Here is an 18,752-nt window from a genome sequence, read left to right as displayed (position 1 = left end):
GCTGCCTGTCCTTTTCGGCTTCTTGGAAAAACTAAAAACGTATTTGGGAATATTAGAGAACTGCGCTTTATGAGCTCGTCAGTTATGTGGAAGTCAGTGTTTTTGATCTACAATACGTTAATTAAAAGGAGAAAGAGCAAGGCAGATAACACAAAACTATCCATAAAGATCCATCTGGGGCTGGCACAAAAACCTGGTCTTGGAATTATGTTTCTATGTGCCACTCCTCGGAAGGAAGGTTGGGCAATCCTACTTCCGTAGTGATACTGCCTCGGAAACCCAAGGAGGGGTCGCTATGAGTCGGGGCCGACTCGATGGCAAACAACAACAACAACAACATGTGCCATGGAGTCGGACAGACTCATAGCAGCCCCTACTTGGGTTTCCGAGGCAGTATCACTACGGAAGTAGATTGCCCAACCTTCCTTTCTAAGAGTGGCTGGTGGGTTTGAACCGCCAGCCTCCTGGTTAGCAGTCAAGTGCTTTAGGCACTACGCTATCAGAGCTCCCCCTGGAATTCTACCTAGGGGTTAAAAAAGTATTTCCCCAAGTGTCCAGAAGCTCGTTAGAACGGCACCTGTAGCCTAGAGGATTGGGTCAGGGAGGGCCTTAGTTCCTTCCAATGGCTCAGTGAGTTGTTTCTATTGAGAGAAGTAAAGTTATCCTCCTTAATCCCAACACCTACTTTTTTATTTAGAAACTTCAAAAATTCAGAACAATCGAATAACGCCATAGGAACACCGGTGTTCTTTCTGTCTACCTACATTCAATATTTATTAATATTTTGCTTCTTTCTCTCTCTCTATATGTCTATACATATATACACACACATTTTTCCTTTCTCCCATCTGTTTGAAAGTTTTAGACATTATGACAGTACTCTATGTCACACCTAAGAAAACATTAATTCTGTAATATGATCCTATATCAGTCCATATTTAAATCTCCCCAATTGTCCTCAAAATGTCTTTTATAGTGGCTTATTTTTTTTTCACTAAGAAAAAGAATCAGGATCCCATTGAAATGCTTGCATTGCACTTGACTGTTTTGTGTCCTCTGATCCAGAATTGCCCCGCTCCCGTCTCAATTTTAATGAATTGTCCCTTGACAGTGATGTTCGTAGGATCCATGCTGGCTTCCTTGCCAGATTATTTCCTTAGTGTGGGAAACTTTGGATGGAGGGAAACGGTGGTGCGGGCAAGTGGGGTGCGACTGGGCTTTTACCCTCCACTCACCCGTCCCCTCCCACGTATGACCCTCTCTAGCAGCCCCAACCCTGGCTGCTGGAGACCTTCCAGCCAAGCATTCTCAACTGTCCGCTGACTGCTTCATTCACTACGGCTCAAATTAAAAATGGAAAATTTAGTATCCTTTTCCCCATTAGTTACTCCTCTTGACTTCCCTGTGTCTATGGATGGACCTATCATTCATTCTTCCAGTTGCCTGTTCAAGCCTTTAGAAGGCAAATTGTGTATCCTAAGTTTTAGTTTTCTCATCTGTAAAACTGGCCAACCAAAAGAAGAAAAAAAGAATGAAATTGTACCCAACCTTCAAGTTTCAGTTTGAAATCTTCCCTGATCTTCAAAAGGAATTGAGAAGATTTTGCATATATATAAGATTAAAAAAAAAAAAAAAAATCAAATAAGTGAAAAGGCTGGAAGGACAAACACTTAAACTGAACTATGATTTCCAATAAATGTAGGATTATGAAAGATTTTAATTTTCTTTGTCGTAATTTCCTGCATTTGCATCTTCACAACCATTTGTTGTTATCACTATTTTTTCTACCATAGGCATATAAGATTTACTAGTAGGAAAATACTTTATTTGAAACACTGCAATGCACATTATACAAAAATATAAAATACAAAGCTTTGAGAAGAAAATCTTCAGGATCCAGAGCTTGGTGAAGAGTTCTTAGGCATGACACTAAAAGTGTGATCATAAAATTAAAAAAAATCAATAAACTTGATTTCATCAAAATAAAAAACTTCTCTGCAAAAGACCATTTCCTGTTAAATAGACAAACTACAGACTAGAAGAAAACATTTTCAAACCACATATCTGACAAAAACTTGTATCGAAAATATATAAAGAACTCTTGAAACTCAAGAGTAAAAAACATTACAATAATAAGATGGGCAAAAGACATGAATAAACATTTCACCAAAGAGTTTGTATGGATGAAAAATAAGCACATGAAAAGATGATCATAAAATATATTTGAACTGCTACAAAGAAAATGAATTTGCTCTGTAAACTTTCACTCAAATCACAATAAAAAAAAGATGTTCAACATTATTAGTCATGAGGGAAATACACATTAAAACCACAATGAGATATTGCATACCTATCAAAATAACTAAAATAAAAAATAATGATAACAACAAATGGTTGTGAAGATGCAGAGGAACTGGATCACTCAATTACTGCTGATGAGAATATAAAATGGTACAGCTACTCTGGAAAACAGTTGGCAGTTTCTTATGAAACTAAATATAAAATTTATATTCAAAGCAGCAACTGCACTCTTGGACAGTTATCCTAGAGAAATGAAAATTTATGTTCACACATAAACCTTTACATGAGTGTTCATAGCAACATTATTTGTAGTAGACAAAAGCTGAAAACTGGTGAAAAATTAAACAAACTGTGGTATAGCCATACAGTGGAACACTATCAAGCAATTAAAAAAGGAATGAACTATTGATATGCAGAACAACTTGGATGGATCTTGGGGCATCATTATGAGTGAAAAAAAAAAAAAATCAAGCTCAAAAGGTCGTATACTGTATGATTCCATTTGTATAATATCCTGGAAATGACAAAATTATAGGGTTGGAGAACAGATTAGTGGTTGCCAGGGTTTAGGAATGGTGGGAGGAGGGAGATGGGAGTGGCTATAAAGGGGTACCATGAGGGAGGTTATTGTGGTGATGGAACAGTTCTGAAGTTCTACATATGTGATAAAATGATTATCAATTATCCACACACGTTGTAGCAATGACAGATTCCTGGCTTTGGTATTGTACTATAGTTACAAAAAATGCAATCACTGGGGAAACCTGTTTGTACTATTTTTGCAATTTTCTGTGATTCTATAATTATTTTAAAAAGACATAAACCAAAAAACTACTCCTTACACAGTGGGTATCATTAACCATCAGCAGGTATAATCCAGGAAGAAGCCCACCTCTGGCATCCCAGGGTCTCTGTTTTATTACCGACATACCATACACCATCATTTGTCACTTGTCACACTTACTTGGGCATATGTTTTAGTTCCTAAGCTTGTCTCCAAGTTTACCGAGGGCAGGACCAGATTGCAATTGTTTAATCCACTTGAACACCATCAGTAGCATCACTAGGATTGGTGCCACCCAGTGTGGTAACTCATGGTGTCACCCCTTCTCATGGACATCCTCCTGTACCAGACCATACAGAATTTTTAGTAATGTTTATTATCAACTCAAATTAAAGAATAAATCCAAACTGAACCCACTGCCATCAAGTTGATCCTGACTCATAGTGACCCCCCACTGGGTTTTCAAGGCTGTAAATCTTTACAGAAGTAGATTGCCTCGTTTTCCTCCCACGGGATGACTGGTGGGTTTGATTGGCTGACCTTCTGGTTATCAGCCAAATGCCTTACCCACTACGCTACCAGAGTTCCTTAAATCAGAGAACAATATGTGATAAATATAGTTGTAAATTGCTTAAATGTACTATTTCTTAGATTATATGAGTACTAACAACAAAATCATTTTGTAAAATATTTCTGCATTGGATCACATTTTCACTTACTACATTATTAGTAACCGAGTGGAAACCTGTTTTGATTTTACTCCTTCTTTTCCTTTAATTTCTATTTCATTCTCAAAAGTGTTATTGATATGGGTACACAAATACTACTTAGCACAATATTATAGCTAAAACACCAAAAACTTTGAAAAATCTAAGAGCCCTGGTAGCATAGTGCCCAAGGCACTTGACTGCTAACCAGGAGGCTAGCGGTTCAAACCCACCAGCCACTCCTTGGAAGGAAGGTTGGGCAATCCTACTTCTGTAGTGATAACTGCCTCGGAAACCCAAGGAGGGGTAGCTAGGAGTCGGGGCTGACTCAATGGCAAATAACAACAACATAAAAATACCAGCTGCAAACAACAGTACATGCTTATAGCACATGCAAATGAACACACATGATTCGAAGCATAATTGTAATTGAGTAACAATGACAACTCTGACCAGAGAGCATGTGTTACCTAGTGCTGCTCTGACAGGAAATATACCACAAATGGGATGGCTTAAACAAACAGTTTATTCAAGTGACAAGATAATTTAGAGGCTTTAAGTCCAAGTTCAAAGTGCTAAGCTCTAGGGGTTGGGTGAAAGCCCTTCAGCCTTGGGTTTCACCTCTGCCTCCAGCTCCCAACCCACTGAAGCTAGAGGCTTTTCTTCACTCAGACAGCTGCTGGCTGCTGAGACCGAGAAGCCCGAGATCGACAGATAAAATTGCATATTCCCGATGTTACCAAATCACACGGCAGGCCATTAATTGAAGTCTATTGTAAGTCCCAAAGTTGGCAGAGCATAGAAAGCTGCTGAGCAATGACACGGCTACATGCAGGGTCCAAGCATGTCATAGGCTAGAGACCATTCCCAAGGCTTCTTCTTATATACAGGAAGCAGACCACATCCCAAAGGCAGCTACTCAGCTGCTTGTGGTAGATCCCACCATGGAGTTGATTGTCAGTCTCATCATGGGGAATAACTACCACCAGCTGCCCAGCCACTCAACCAGGCCCAGCCAAGTTGACACACAAACATAACTACCACAGCATATTAAAAGGTTAAAAAAGTAAATCAGCGTAGAGTTTTAATCTTGTAGCTATGTTGATACATGTAAATTAGGCTTATGAAAAATGTTTTTGTTTTTATAACTAACTACAAGGACATTTTTATTTTGTCGAGGTGTTTATTTGTTGATATGTTCATTTGCAGAGATTCCATTGGCTACAGAGTAGGATTGGCTATAATATTTACAGAAGCCAATCAACAGGTCTGAATCTTCTGCAGTACCACTGGGAGGATTCAAACTGCCAACCTTTTGATTACCAGCCTAGTACAGACTATATGCATCACACAGGAACCTTCAGGGATATTTTTATAAAAAATTATAAATTTCTGCTGAAATAATGCACAAATTTTTACAGATAATCATTGACTGTGTCAGCTGGTGTGGTCCATACCCCCAACCCACCCCTCCACTAAACGCCATGCTTGTAGTGTGATAGAGTGTGAGACTGTTAATGCTGATTGTTTAATCCATGTGAATGCCTTGTAGCCCTGGGCAGGCAGGCAATTGGGGCCTGGGTAGGTCAGTGTTGGGAGTAGCAATGTGCCATGTGCCCTTAGTGTTTCTGCACATTCCTGTTGGCTGTGCCAGGAATGCAAAGCCCTTCTTATCCTTGGACAATTTCTCAGGGCTGTGTTACAGTGAGCAAGCTTGAGTGATGAAATACTGTCCCCCCAACAAACAAAAAGCAAGCTTATCAGGAGGCCAGCTAATACATGAGAGGTACAATCATTGGCCATCAGATGCAAATCAAAACAACAATGAGATACCTTCTCACCCCAGCACTGATGGCAAGGTTCCATGAGACAGAAAATAACAAATGCTGGTGGGCACGTAGAGAGATTGGGACTCTCATACACTGCTGGTGGGACTGTGAAGTGATACAAACACTGTGGAAAGCAATATTGCAATTGCTTAGAAGGCTGGAATTGGAGATACCATTTGACCCAGCAATCCCATTTCTAGGTATATATCCTAGAGAGGTGAGAGCCGGGACAGGAACAGATATATGCACACCCACGTTTATCGCAGCACTATTTACAATAGCAAAAAGATGGAAACAACCTACGTGCCCATCAGCGGCAGAGTGGATGACCAAACTATGGTACATACACATAATGGAATGCTATGCAGCACTAAAGAATAATGTAGAGTCTGCAAAACACCACGTAATATGGATGAACTTGGAGGACATTGTGCTGAGTGAAATAAGTCAATCACAGAAGGACAAATATAGTATTAGTTCATTGTTGTGGAGGTTCAAGGAAAGGTTTATATATGGAGGGAAACTTTCTTTGTTGGTTGCCAGGGGTAGGAGGAGAGGGGAGGGAACACAGCAAAATAAAAAAAAATGCATTGACCCATGCCGCTTTAATTTTGTGTATTTCACAGCACATAATAGATTATATTTCAATAAAATGCATTAAAAAAAAAAAGAAGGGGGAAAAAAAAAGCAAGCTTAGTAAATGTTCTGTGCCTAGTGTTCCTCAGTTGCAACGGAAGCCCATTACATGTGTAGTGTCCACTCGGGCCCCTCTGCACAGCCCATTTGGGACTTGCTGGGCCAAGAGTAATAAAGTCTCAGGACTATTGTGTTCCTGAAATAATTAGCAATTAGCTTTGAAAACATTCAGCAATGGATTTGTTGAATGAATCAACCTACCCAGGAGTCTTGTGTTGTCCACCAGCATCCATTAAACTGGGGTAGGCTAACTTCCAGCATACAAGTAGGACCAAATTTCATATCAGAGTGGAGTTTCTAGATAGTGTACTGTTCTGTCTCAGCCTTCAGGTTTGGAAAATCTTCTTCAAGGTGCTTTGTACCTTGTACCTCAGTGGCCCCCTTCTGTGGCCCTCTGGGTGATTGCTTATACCTAAAGGGCCACTTAACAGGGACCAAATTTCAGGCCAGGTCACTGCCAAATGATGGGTCTCTCTAGAACTTATCCATATGTCTGCTCAGCCATCTCTGTGTCTATATCAGTATCAGCTCCGTCTGTATGTGTCTTTAACCCTCAGGGCTTCCAGGCAAGAAAGACCCTGGAGAATGGACAGGGTTGGAGGCAGGCCATGTAGCCTTGGCCTTGTGCATTCTGAGAATTTTTACTCAGTTAAGCATTCAGCATATCTATTGCTGAATGTCTCCAAAGTTAATTGCTTATTATTTCAGAAACACAAAAAAAGGGTAAGACAGAGCCACTGGGTATAGAAGAAGCAAGAGGATCTGGAGTTAGATGGTTTAGGTTTTAACCATTCTTTACCAGCATTTGTGACCTCAGGCAAGTTATTTAACCTCTTTGAAAATGAATTTTTCTCATCTGTAAAATGGAATCTGTAACATTAGAATAGGTACATAAGGATTGTTGTAATGATATGGAGTAGCATCTGGCATGTTGTTGGTCACACAGATGCCTCCACCTAACTACTTGTTTCCAACTTATCTTAAAATCCATAATCACAGGAGGAAGAAAGGTGGAGAAGGGGAGGGAAGCTATGGCTGGACTCAGATGAAAGGAGTAATAGAAGAGTGAAGGATCCAGATAAGGCCCTTGGAAGGCAGATCTCAATACTCAACTCTATAATTTTGGTTGTCTCACAGAACGTAGATAAAGCACTTAGTGACAGCCTTAAATTCAATGAATATTTTATTGTTTTAATCACTCTATCACATGTTGTTATTGTTGATGGTAGTGTTGGGACATTGGTCACAAAGCCAAGGTCATGGGTATAATAGGTTTTTATGCCTAATATTAGAGTCACTCTTGGTCGAAGACGACACCTCTCAGTTTGGCAACTTAAGGTAAAAGTGGAAATAAAGAGAGACATTAGGTTTTTGGTATTTTCCTGGTGGTCAAAGGTGATTGGAATCACTTTAATTTTTGGGTGTTCTGAAGTTGGTTTATAGTTCAATTTTGGAGGGAGGCTCTTTCAAATCTCCAGGGCTCTTTGCCAAATGCAAGCCCCAGCCTCTTCAATACTCTTGCAGCTCTGAGCCCTGATTTAATGGCAGTGTCAATCCAGCCATGGGGCAGGGTTGTGTGTTCACCAGCAAAGTAAACCCGTCCTTCAGGCTAGCATAGTTGCTGGGTGGGCATAGTCCACACACTGGTAGGGAGAGAAGAAGACAAAGCCTCCCATGGAATAGGGGTCCTGGCTCCAGTGCTTGACTGTTGGTATGGGCATAGGGTCTGGACAGCAGCCAGGTCATCCAGGACCTCATCCACTAAGCAGGCATGATTCATGGCAGTGAAGAGTGAGGAGGGGTCATCATCCAGCATATAGGAGGCCGGGATGACACCCATGCCATCAGTGAAGATGTGATTGGGGTAGTACATGAAGTGGGAAGGCCAGTCCATAATGGACTTGCAGCCAAAGATGCCATCCCTTTCTCAGAAATGTTGTGTGCAGGCCAAGATCACTTTGGTGGCGCTTTTGTAGTGGACAGTACACAGTGCATTTTCCTTGCTAGGGGAGAGGGATGGCCAGAAATGGAGGAGCCAGGCAGCCTTGGCTGTGCTAGCCACAATCACATAATCAGCAGTCACATGCTCCCTGGGTCACAGAGGGTCAGATAGGTGACATGGATGTGGTCACCAGATGTCTCCACTTTCTCCACTGGTGAGTGGAACTTACCGTTCCAGGCAAGAGGATGTTACACAGGGGCCTGGGCAGCTGGTCAAAACTTCCAATGTTTCGTGAAACCTGAGAATGAGCAGGTAAATGAGATTGAAGGAAACAGTTAATAAGGCTATGTATGGGGTAGGCTGTTTGGACTGGATGGAGGCCTGGTCCTCTAATTGTCTTGTCTGGGCCCTATGTGCTAGAGAGGCAAACCAGTTGACAGAAGGGTGCACCAGGTAAAGTGGCCTTAGTTACAAGAACTACTGAAAGGTGCTCCCTTTGGGCTGACAATCTGAAAAAGGCATCCCCTGTAAGTGTCCCTGGGTTGTGCAAACAGACATACTTGGCTGCTAGCAGGAAGGTTGGAGGTTTGAGTTCACCCAGAGGTACCTTGGAAGAAAAGCTTGGCAATCTACTTACAAAAAATCAGCTATTGAAAACCCTATGGGGCACAGATGTATTCTGACACACATTGGGTCACCAAGAGTTGGAATCAATTCTATGGCAATTGGGTATTTTTTTGTTTGTTTGTTTCTCAGCAGTTATAGCCACACTAGACTACTAGCCAAATGGTTGGTGGTTCAAATCCACCCAGAAATAACCAACCCAAACCCAAACTCACTGCTGTGGAGTCGGATCCATCTCATAGACGCCCCTCCTTGTGTTTCCGAGGCGGTATTACTACAGAAGTAGATTGCTCAATCTTCCTTCTGAGGAGTGGCTGGTGGGTTTGAACCGCCAGCTTTCTGGTTAGCAGTCAAATGCCTTAGGCACTACACCACCAGAGCTCCCCACCCAGAAATGCCTTGAAGGAAATGCCTAGTGATTTGCTTCTGAAAGGTCACAGCCTTGAAAACCCTATGGGCCCCAGGTCTACTTTGCACACATACCATTGCCATGAGTTGGAATTAACTCAATGGCAACTAACAGCAACATAGCCCCTTGCTAGAGAATGCAAGCTTGGAGAGTGGGCTTTGAGCTGGCTCTCAATCACTTCTTTCTTGTCTCTGTGTGTATTCACCTCTGTGCAGTGCTTCAGGATGCCCAGCTCCTGGAGCAGACAAAGATCCTAGGCTCTGACAGTGCTCTCAGCTCTTTTTACATAATGCCCTCAGAGAGAGCCTAGCACCATGGATACAACCTCAGTCCTATCATGGGATTGTCCTTCCCTTTCATTCTCCTTCAAGGCAGCCCTTGCTTTGTATTTACAGTAATTTACTCTGAATAAAGAGCCCCTGGGCAACATAAACAGTTAAGACGCTTGGCTGCTATCTGAAAGGCTGGTGGTTCCAGTCCACCCAGAGGTGCCTCAGAAGAAAGGCCTGGAAATCTACTTCTGAAGAAAATCATCAACTGGAAATTGGAGCACAGTTCTACTCTGACAAACATGGGGTTGCCATGAGTTGGCGTCAACTCTTTTGGCAACTGGTTTTACCCTGCATAAAAAGGCTGGGTGGAATTCAGGGGAAAGAATGGGGTCAAGCAAATAACTATATGAATCCGCTCTTTGGCCTCTCAGGGCTGGCAGCCTTTGTTTGCCTTCTCCTAAATGTCTGTAGCCTGTTAGAGTCATTCTTACAAAAACCAAAGGAGAGTATATGCTGTTGTATTATATCTGCAGTCCCAGAATATGTGGCCACTGGGCAGTGGTTTGGTGCTAGCAGTTCAAGGAGTCCCTCTGGTTTATCTTCCCGAGCTTAGAGACAGCAAGCCCTCCCCTGCAAAGATGCCCTGGAACAAAGCTGCTGCCACAGTTTGTTTAACAGAACAGGCAAGATTCAGAGCAAAAAAGATCTGCAGCCTCTTGATGGGATAGCCAAGGGTTCTTCAAGTGGAATTCCCAGACAGGCAGCAGCAGCAGCCTCCTCCAGAAAGTGTTAAAAATACAAATTCTCAGGCCTCATCCCAGATCTTTGACTTAGAAATTCTGGGGGTGGGCCCAGCAATCTGTGCTTAATGAGCCCCTGAGTGATTCTGATGCATACTGGTGTTTAAACCTGTGCCTTCTAGTGCCCCTTTTGGTATCCTCACCTGATTTATGTAGTCCCACCACTGCTCTGGTTAGTAACTGACCAACCCAAGCCCATTCTTTCTCCTCCTTGCCATCCATTCCCATCTGGGCGCTAGGCTGAAGGAGATGACAGCACGCAGGGTCTCTGTGAAGGCCTCATGGTAGCCCACATCTACATTCAGCAGGTCCTCAATCATCTGCACAGCCCCGCGGCTCAGGATCCCTACCTTTATCAGGTACTCCTGTGATGTGTGCAAAGAGAGAAAGCAGGCAGTTCAGAATGCTTGAATGGGTGAGGGGGCAATATGTTACCTCTTGCTTCCGGCTCAGAGACAGTGAGGACCAGAAATGGACAGGGTGGAATGGCAGAATGAAGGTGCACACTCAGCCAGGTGCCTAGGGGGTCACTGAGGGTTTGCCCGACAACTGAGGGTTGTGCTCTGAGGTCGGTGTTCAAAATGCTTTCCTCAGTCCTGATAATAAGGAAAATAGCTAACTAATCTCACCTGTAGACCCTATTCTGTGCCCTGTACATAGATTCACCTGTATAATTCGCATATGTAATCCTAAAAGGTAAGTTTATTACATCCATTTTATAGTTAAGGAAACTGAGGGCCAGTCTTCATGCACACCTGCAAACATGTTGGGCCCAACTGACTTCTCTCACTTGCCCTGTCAGAAGTGTGCCCTCATGCCAAACCAGAAGGAATCTGGGTACTAAATATTCTTTCCCAGGCTTCCCTCAACTCCAGCGTCCCTACCACCCCACAGCAGGTGACTGAGGTTCTGCTCCTCTGCACCCATCTGGCAGAGACTGTGCCCTGCCCTTTTCCTCTAGTCCTTTCTCCCAGGCAAAGCCAATGTAGACATGACAAAACTGGTTAGGTTGCCCAGGACTGAGGGGTAGAGGGAAAGTCCTGGATAAACTGAGTGAAGCTGGTCCTTTTTCATCAAGGCAGGTTTGGGGGTTGGGCATCAGGGGTGCGGGCAGAGGAAGTCTGGCCTGGTATGAGCCTTGACTCAACATGCTTCTTGAAACAAGAAGGCAAGACCATCCCAGGAAAAGCAACAATAACAAAGAGGGATTGAAGAGATACTGGAATAGAAAATTTGAAGCCTAGACAACCAGGGGCCAGAGAAAGTCTATTGGGTCCCCGTCTCAGTGTGTGGAGAAGGGGTGTGCATAGAGGACAGGGGCACAGGTATCTTCTCTAACTCCCTGCAATCACCAGTACCTGAATCTCTTCTCCCACCTTCTTTCCCTATCTCTCTTCCTTCTGACACACCAAACATTCAGAGAACAGCCAGACCATATATACAAATAGAACTTGGGCCCACAATATGCAGCAGCCAGTCGGAAACTAAACTTTAGCAATGTCTTTAGCAATCGACCCAAATACTCAGGGCTTGTCAGTAACTACCAGGTTCTCTCATTTTTATTTTTATTTTCCTCTCAATTCCCATTTAAGACCAACTGGAAAAAAAGCCAAATATGCTGTCCCAACCAGTCACAGCATGCCCTGCTTCTAGTTAACTGGCCTACGGTTTTCCCATGACAATATCCTCCAACCAGGGAACACCTGAAGCCTCCCTTTTTTACCACTATGAAGTTTTCCTTGTCCCTTGCCTCCCTTTGAGTCTTTGCCAAAAGCAAGTGGGGTGGCTGAATCCCTTCTACACAAGCTGTGAATAAATAGCCTATTTGTCCTGATTTGATTTCCTTCCTTTTTCTCTCACTCCGTCCTTTTCTTCCTTCTTCCTCTCTTCCATCTTCGGTCCCTTCTTCCTTTCTTTTCACTTTCTTCCTCCCGCCCCCTCAAGTTTCTCTCCCTCCCTTCCTTCCTTTAACAATATTTATTGAGTACACTTTTTTGTGTTAGGCACTGTGTTAGACATTTGGCATTTGGGCAGATAAAACAGCTCTTGTCCTCATAGATGTACATTTCAGCAGGGGAGACAGATCAGAAACAAACAAGTAAAATATGCAGCATGATATGTGTTGCAGAGAAAAATAAAATAGGAAAAGTAAGATAGGAAGGGACTTCTAGATTGGAGAATAGGAAGCCTCAATTCAAAGGGGACATTTGAACAATGACCTGAAGTAGAAGAGGGGGCTAGCCCTGTGGATACTGGGAGAAGAGCCTTTCAGCCAAAGGGAACAGCCTGGGCAAAGGCCCTGAGGCTATACTGGGCTTGATATAGTTAGGAAACAGCATAGAGGCCAACGTGGCTGGCATAGCTGAGCAGAAGCATGGGGGACTTGGCTCGTACTCTTGAGGTGCCCTGAGCCATGGGAGAGTTTAGAGTAGATGGGGTGACTTCTAGGTACCACCTCCATTTGGCTGTGGGCTGCAGAGAGGTTTCCATGCTTAAGAACATCAAGTACAGGCTGAACATCTCTGTCTCCTGCTACAATCCTGGGACTGGGGCTGCTGGTCCCACTGTAATTTCTGGGGAGCTATGACAGGATGGGGAGCTCTGGTAGCGTAGTGCCTAAGGCACTTGACTGCTAACCAAAAGGCTGGCGGTTCAAACCTACCAGCCACTCCTCGGAAGGAAGATGGGGCAATCTACTAGCCCATCCAGCCTACCCAGGCCCTATGCTCTCACTTACTTGGTTCAAATTTTTTTTATGTGTCTGAGGCTTGTTTTCCAAGCCCTCTGGGTTCTAAAACTGTGAGTGTTCTGATGGTAGAGACTTTACTTCCTCTAGAGGACCAACTATGAAATGTGTAAAGGTATAGGGTAGGGTTCCCCAATCAGACTGGGAGCTCTAGGAGCAGAGAAGTCTATCTCACTTTTCCTGGGATGGTCACGTATCTATAGGCCTAACAAGGCCAAGGGTGATTCGAACCCACCCAGATTTGCCTCAGAAACAAGCCTAGCGATCTGCTTCTGAAAGGTCACAGCCTTGCAAACTCTATCCAGTGAAACTCTACTCATGGGGTTACCATGAGTCAGAATTGACTTCACACTAACTAACAATAATAACAACATGGTAAACTGTGTGGGGATGGCCAGAACACATGGTACCAATGAGCTGTTGATGGAGGCCAGAGTGTCTAGCTGGATAACACTCCCTGGTGAGCCCAGAACACCTGGGCAGAGGCTTCTGTCGCACAGAGCCTGGCTGTCAGCACAGTTTCCACGGGCAAGTAGGCAGAAACAATGAAGCTGTTTTCAAAGTTAAGTGAACACCAGCCAGATAGAGAAGGTGGGAAGCATGTTCCAGCAGGGCCTGGCCTCCTTTCTCCTTCTCCACAATATATCTGTCATGATGATGATTATAATCCTAGCCTTCAACACCTGTGGCACTGCTTTTTATCACTTTTCACACATTCTCTCACTTAATCATCATAACAAATTGCCAGAGTCTCCACAATGCCTGGGAACAAAGAGAGGGTGTGTATCTTGCCTAGAATCACACAGAAAGAAGTGCATGGGGGCAACATTTGAATCCAGAGTATGGGTTCTAGATCACCAGGACTTAAACCTGGGCTTGCCTTGATGGTTTTTATGGCAACCATTTTGTTTTCAAAAGAGATCTGGTGGTGCAGAATGGCTAAAGCATTGGGATGCTAACCAGAAGGTCAGTGGTAGGAACCCACCTGCCACTCTGCAGGAGAAAGACCAGACAATCGGCTTCTATAAAGATTTACAGCCTTGCAAACCCTATGGGGCTGTTCTTTTCTGTCCTATTGGGCCACTATGAGTCAGAATTGACTGGATGGCAGTGGGTTTGTTTTGGTTTGGAAGTGACATTTACAGCCTGCCTATTGTGACCATGTATTGGGATGACAGTGGTCACACAGTAGGGTCATCCTTCTACTTTGTTTTCACTTACCTTCCTCAGTGACTGATCAAACCGCTGTTCTGCCATCTTCCCCTCCTCATTTGTTCTGACTGTGTAGCCCAAGGAGGGGGGGTTCGGCCATCATCTCTTCTGTTCACTGCTATACCCTGTTGACCCAGGTCTGGAGGTCCAAGTGGCAGACCTCATTGAATTTCAGCCCAAATTTCCTGATGAATTCTAGAGAGAGCCTGCAGGAGGAGCCAGAGACTGCTGGGGCAGGATAGGAAGCTGCCAGCCCTCCCTCCCTGGACTGACTTTCCAAGTCCTGGGGAGCAGGCAGTCTACACAGTAGACCACTCCTGCCCCTTGAGGATTTACTTGGGGTCATTTGAGCTACCCTTCCACCTCAGTGCACAGAAGAAGAACTGAGGTTTCTTGGTCAGTATGCCAATGGCAGCAGGATCAGGACGGAACCTGTGGGATCTCTCTTGATCACATCACACCAGGCTACCTCTCAATATGGGCTCCATTTGATCATCTACAGGACATTTGCCTAAAATCTTTGGCCTTCAGACTGCATCTGCTGTGGGGACTGGAGGTGATGTAAAGGGCACCCTGGGAATGTCCTCCTGGATTTATCCTCCCTGAAGGCCACAACAACAGTCCAACAACAGCATCCAGACAAGGTCCTCTGAGATCACTGCTCAGGGTACCCTTATAAGAAATCCCTCCACTAGTAGAGGCCCCATGCCAGCTCCTGGGAACTCCATTTTCCACCATCACTCCTGTGATTCCCAGACACCACATCTTTCTGATAGAAAAATGCTTCATTGTTCCTGTCATTAACAACCATAGCAATGATCCCCTTCAAAGCAGACCACTTTTGACCTTTGAGGGTGTTTTCTCTTAGCTCTGTGATCCTCAAAATAGCCTTCCAGGCAGGTAGGGTAGATATAGTTGTGCCCATTATGCAGATTGAAAAAGCAAGGCTGGGAGAGGTTCAGGGATAGACACAAAGCCACATAATGAGTTAGGGCAGATCTGGAACCAGACATAGGGTCTCCTACCCTGCACTGAGGAGCTCTGGTAGTGTAGTGCCTAAGGCACTTGACTGCTAACCAGAAGGCTGGCAGTTCAAACCCACCAGCCACTCCTCGGAAGGAAGATGGGGCAATCTATTTCCATAGTGATACTGCCTCGGAAACCCAAGGAGGGGTCGCTATGCGTCGGGTCCGACTCGACAGCACATAACAACAACAACAACAACAACCCCTGCACCAACACCCTAGGGTCTATGAAAGTATTCTGCCCTTCCTGTTCTGACTGTACTCCCTGACACACACTTCCTCACCCATTTCCCACTTCCCCCAACCTGTGGTTGGCAGAGATTCTCATGGCACCCAGTTCCACATACCATGTTCCCCAGGTAGTCTGTGTGTTTCTATTCTGCCACTCACACACCCTGAGGCCTCCAGGACTCGTTGTTGTTATGTGCCATGGATTTGGACCTGACTCATAGCGACCCTTCCTTGGGTTTTCAAGGTGGTATCATTACAGAAGTAGATTGCCCAACCTTCCTTCTGAGGAGTGGCTGGTGGGTTTGAACTGCCAGCCTTCTGGTTAGCAGTCAAATGCCTTAGGCACTACACTACCAGAGCTCCAAGGCCTCCAGGACAGTTATCTAGAAAAATGGCCAATTCCTGGACTCAACAAAGGTAGTCACGTCCGCTCTACATTCTCCCTTTCCTGCCTTATAAGCAGCTCCCACGGTCCTTCCCAAGGTCTCCCTCTGGTTATGGGGTTTAGAACTTAGTTGTCAGATCACCTGGCTCTCCTAGCCCTTCTTCCCTTGGCCAGCTTCCTATTAGATACTAACCCCTGCCCCAGCTCTCTAAGGCTGTCCCACTCAGCTCTCTCTCCCTTCCCTGATTGGGGTTTACCTGCCCACTCCCATAGCATACCTGGTGGCTTGCATCTTACAGGATCTTGGCAGCAGTGAGTCCAGCCATGCCTGCACCAATCACCACTACTCGCTTCCTTTCCAGTGTCTGCCCCAGGCTGTCTCTCGCCAGCTCTTCATACTGGGGATCTTCAAAGCACTTGACGAGCTGGCTGTCGAAAGCCTGGGTGTCTGGGCTCAGTAGGAACAGGACTGTGAGGACCAACAACTCTTGGCCCATGGCTATGGAGATGGGAGTTGGGGAAACGACTGGGAAATCAAGGAAGCTCAGGCTGGTCTTAACCCTTATTGTGAGGAGAGGTTGTGTCACTGGATCTGGGATGCAATTTTCTGTATTCCCAATCACATTCTCTCCTGCCGGAGGACACCTTAGTCTTGGGGCCTGCCAGGCTTGGCTTCCTTCAGGTCGGTGCTTTCCCTCACAGCCTTCACTCAGGGAGCTATTCCAGACTGGTCACCTGCCCAAATGGCGGCCTTCTGCCCAATGTGGGGATATTATGTTGGCTGTCCCCATTTATCCCCTTAGGGTTGATTGACTGGAAATATCTATGGTTGTTTCAAAGTCCCTGGGTGGTGCAAATGGTTAAGCACTTGACTGCCAACTAAAGACTAGTGGTTCAAGTCCACCTAGAGTCATCTTGGAAGAAAGACCTGGAATATACTTCTGAAAGATTACTGCCATTTAAGACTCTATGGAGAACAGTTCTACTGTGACACAATGAATCACAATTGACTCAACAACAACTGGAAGGATGGTTGCTGCACTGAGAAGACTCTAACTGACCTGAGCCCTGGAAGACCATGGGTGAGCATGGAGAGTATCAAGACATAATAGAATTATGCCAATAGTATCTGAGAAGTGCATGGCAGGCTATAAACTTTCCCAGCCTCTAGCAGACATCAGCTCTTCCATTTTTTATCCTTGAGGTGGTTAGAGCTTGACAGCCTCATTTCTCAGAGAGCTGAGGCTCAAAGAAGTTAAGGAATATGCCAGATGGTGAATCTACATTTCTAACAGCTACCTCTGTGCAAGGAGCTCTGGTGGCATAGTGCCTAAGGTACTTGACTTCTAACCAGAAGACTGGCGGTTCAAACCTACCAACCACTCCTTGGAAGGAAGGTTGGGCAATCTACTTCTGTAGTGATACCTCCTTGGAAACCTAAGGAGGGGTTGCTATGAGTCAGATCCAACTCCACAGCAGTGAGTTTTTTTTTTTTTTTTTTGGTTTGCCTCTGTACAGGGTTCCATCCCATTCCTCTTGTTCTTTTCCTATGCAGTTCCATAAGAAGGACATACTATACCACCTTGGTCCTATCTATCACATCTTTCCCAATAGGACACTATGAGAGGTCTTTGTTTTTGTTATTGTTGTTTTCAAAGCTAATACACATCACCCATATTTTCCTTGAGTCTCTGCTCATTGCGTGAAGGTCAAGAGGGGCTGGCTCTGGCTTAGTTCACCTTTAAAAAAAAAGTGTATTCATGCAGGTAATATGTGAATGTATTCTTTTTTCCAATCTCAAGATTTAATTTAATTTGGGCTGCTAGTATTTTCCCTTCATTTACAATCAAGACAGGATAGTGGCATTATAGAAAATGGAAAAATAGGGGGACAAACCATTTGTGATCCCTCCTATATTCCTATTTTCTTTCTTGGGTATAATCACTCACTCTCCCACCCCACTCCACTCAAGACCATTAAGAATTTGCCGTGATCCCTTTGATTTCTTGCACGAGCATGAAAGACAGTTGTTAATCTCCTGCCTTCTCCATTTCAAACCAGAAACCAATCTCTTCTCACAGATCCTGGTTCATAGCGAGCACTCAACATACTGTTGAGGAAGTATGTTGACAATCTACTTCTGTAAAGATTTACTGCCTTTGAAACCGAGTGGGGGTCATTATGAGTTAGAATCTACTTGATGGTGGAGAGTTTTATTTGTTTATTTTATAACTATAACTATGACTCCATTTGGAAATAGGGATTTTCTTTTGTTATGCTAATGAAGCCATACCAGAGTAGGGTAGGTCCTAAACCTAATCACACCTGAGTTATGAAAAAAGCAGAACAGTCACAGAGGCACACAAAGGGGGAAGATGCCATATAAAGATAGACACACACAGAAGATGCGTCTATAAGCCCAGGAGCTCTAAGGACTACTCACTAAAGTCTACTAGAAACAGACAAAGAAGAACCTTCCTCTAGAATTCAGACTTCTAGCCTGCTAAACTGTGAAAAACAAATGTATATTCTTCAAGGTCACTCACTGGCAGTATTTCAGTTATGGCAGCACTAGGTAACTAGGAAACACAGAGACACACACACTTCAGAATTTAGTCTTTTCCCCTCCTTCTATTGTCTTCTCTCTTCATGGAACAGGTGTTGGGGGTTATTCCCTTTCCTCTTGTTTGAATTCAGAAATTGGAATTAATCCATCCTAAAGTCATAAGTCTTGGCCTTTCTTATCCCTTGTGGTGTTCAGGATTTTAACAAGAGTGCTGTATTGCTCA

At 44.2% G+C, this 18,752-nt stretch overlaps 1 pseudogene; it reads right to left on the bottom strand.

Annotated features, from left to right (window-relative positions):
• Positions 1-7,761: 7,761 nt before the first annotated feature.
• Positions 7,762-16,460, bottom strand: LOC122151572 (annotated as a pseudogene).
• Between the last annotated feature and the right edge of the window lie 2,292 nt (positions 16,461-18,752).

Source organism: Orycteropus afer, unplaced genomic scaffold, assembly GCF_000298275.1.
Source record: "Orycteropus afer afer isolate SDZICR_OR568_19922 unplaced genomic scaffold, OryAfe1.0 scaffold00575, whole genome shotgun sequence".
Taxonomy (NCBI): Eukaryota; Metazoa; Chordata; class Mammalia; order Tubulidentata; family Orycteropodidae; genus Orycteropus; species Orycteropus afer.
This window is presented reverse-complemented; position numbering and strand designations above follow the sequence as displayed.